Source organism: Octopus bimaculoides, chromosome 24, assembly GCF_001194135.2.
Source record: "Octopus bimaculoides isolate UCB-OBI-ISO-001 chromosome 24, ASM119413v2, whole genome shotgun sequence".
NCBI classification, from domain to species: Eukaryota; Metazoa; Mollusca; class Cephalopoda; order Octopoda; family Octopodidae; genus Octopus; species Octopus bimaculoides.
This window is the reverse complement of record NC_069004.1, coordinates 31,046,354-31,048,968: the sequence shown is the minus strand read 5'-3', so window position 1 is coordinate 31,048,968 and position 2,615 is coordinate 31,046,354.

Below are 2,615 nucleotides of genomic sequence, written 5' to 3'. Positions count from 1 at the left end.
GGGGGGGTGGGATACAAAAAAAAAAAAAACTAAAACGTAAGTCAAAGAAAAATATTTATTAGAGGGGAAGACCGTTGAGGGCTGCTTGCATTTCTGGGAAGTGCAGATGAGAACTGCTATTGTAAAGTAACCTGACATTGGTATGGGCATCCGGTTATTGAAACCATGCCAAAGCAGACACTGGAGCAGTGTAGTCCTTGGGGCCCGTCAAACCTTCTGACCCATACCAGCATGGAACACAGATTGTTAAATGATAATGAATCAAGTCACCAAAGTTTACCGTTTAGTGTTCTGATTATTCTGTCAAATGTGATCTTTATTTCTTTAGATTAGCTAAAGTAGCTGGTTTTAAAATCTCTGAAAGTGTTTCAAGTAGTAACAATTCTAAACAGCAATGTTTGTTGTCACTTTTGCATGGCTCTTCCATGCAGAACAATGTTAGTACAATTTAAACCCAGCTGTGTCTGTTATATTGCGAGTAAGGGAGCGAACCACTCCCCTCCATGGTTCACTCCCTTACTTGCAATACAACAGACACAGGTTGTGTGTTGTTAACCAGCTGGAAAGGGTATTTTCCTGGGGTTAAATTGTAGTAAGAATGTTCTGCATGGAACAGCCACACAAAAGTAACAACAAAAATTACTCTCTCTTTTACTTGTTTCAGTCATTTGACTGTGGCCATGCTGGAGCACCACCTTTAGTCGAGCAAATCGACCTCAGGACTTATTCATTGTAAGCCTAGTACTTATTCTATAGGCCTCTTTTGCCGAACCGCTAAGTTACGGGGGACGTAAACACACCATCATCGGTTTTTTATGTGATGTCTGGGCACAAACACAGACACACAAACATATACACATACATCATCATCATCGTTTAACGTCCGCTTTCCATGCTAGCATGGGTTGGACAATTTGACTGAGGACTGGTGAAACCGGATGGCTACACCAGGCTCCAATCTGATTTGGCAGAGTTTCTACAGCTGGATGCCCTTCCCAACGCCAACCACTCAGAGAGTGTAGTGGGTATTTTAACGTGTCACCCGCACGAAGGCCAGTCAGGCGGTACTGGCAACGGCCACGCTCAAAATGGTGTATTTTATGTGCCACCCACACAAGAACCAGTCCAGGGGCACTACGACGAGCTTCTTTCAGTTTCCGTCTACCAAATCCACTCACAAGGCTTTGGTCGGCCCGAGGCCATAGTAGAAGACATTTGCCCAAGGTGCCACCATGTGGTTCATAAGCAAGCTACTTACCACACAGCCACTCCTACTCCTTACTATTTATTTATATTCATAATCATCATCGTTTATTGTCCACCTTCCATGCTGGCATTGGTGGGACAGTTTGATAGGAGCCAGCCAGGCAGGAGCCTGCACCAGACTTCTGTAACTGTTTTGGCAGGATTTTTACAGCTGGACGCCCTTCCTAACACCAACCACTCAGCAGAGTGGACTTAGTGCTTTTTGTGAGGCACAAGCACAGGCAAGGTTTTTACAATTGGATGCTGTTCCAAATGCCAACCGCCTTACAGTGGGGACTGGATGCTTTTTAAGTGGCACCTGCACTGACAGGGTCACCAAGTAACCTACAAGACAAAAGTCTTTTCAGAAGAGAAGGGGCATTGGAAGGGGTGATCTTGTGTCAGATGATGAAAGGTTACAGTGAGACAGAAACAGGTGTGTTGCTGTAGAGGAAGTACAAGTTTACCTAGCCGGAGAGAGAGAGGGATTAGGAATGAGGACAGAAACAAGTGTACTGCTGCAAAGGAGATAATTGGTTACCCAACCTGAGGGAAGTGCAGGAGAAGGAGAGAGAGAGAGAGAGATTGGGAGAAAGCAGGATAGAGCTGGTGGCAAAGTGTCGGGCATGCTCACAAGGGTTGAGGATCAGAATATAAATGGGATAGTTGAGTGAAGGAAGACGGACATATACATGGTTGGGCAACCATGTATCTCCTTTGCAGCAGTACACCTGTTTCTGTCCTCATTCCTGATCCCCATCTCTCTCTCCGGCCAGGTAACAGAAACTATCTACAACCTCAAGAGAGACTCCTGGGCATTCAAGAGAATCTGAGTCCCCTGTGCTCTTAGTGTTTATTGTTCCTGCACATCTGCCACATACAAAGATGACTTTATTTGTGAAAGACGACCTTTAACTGTTGTTTTAAATTAATCATGCATCATGTAGTTAAGAGATTTCGATGATGTGATTGTTTCATTCTAGAATGACATGGTAAGGTTGAGGTGAGAGGCCAGATCTGGTCAGTTTCAATATAAAACTGGTTAAATATTTTGGCCAGATAGAACCGGTTTGAATGCTAAAGAGTTAACCCTTTCGTTACTGTATTTATTTTGAGATGCTCTGTGTTTCTTTCAATTACTTTAAATATAACAAAGAATTTAGTAAAACAACTTAGTTATCATTAAGCTAGTGTTAGGAACATAAATTGTGATTAAGGTTTGGTGGAAGATTTTAATTCAAAACTCATGAAAACAAGACATTTGTACTACAGAGCCAGAGGCGGTTTCAGCCAGGTTGGTAATGAAAGGGTTAAACTGGGGAGGGGGGGGGGACAACAAAGCATAATCTAGGTATGGACTTCCAACAAAT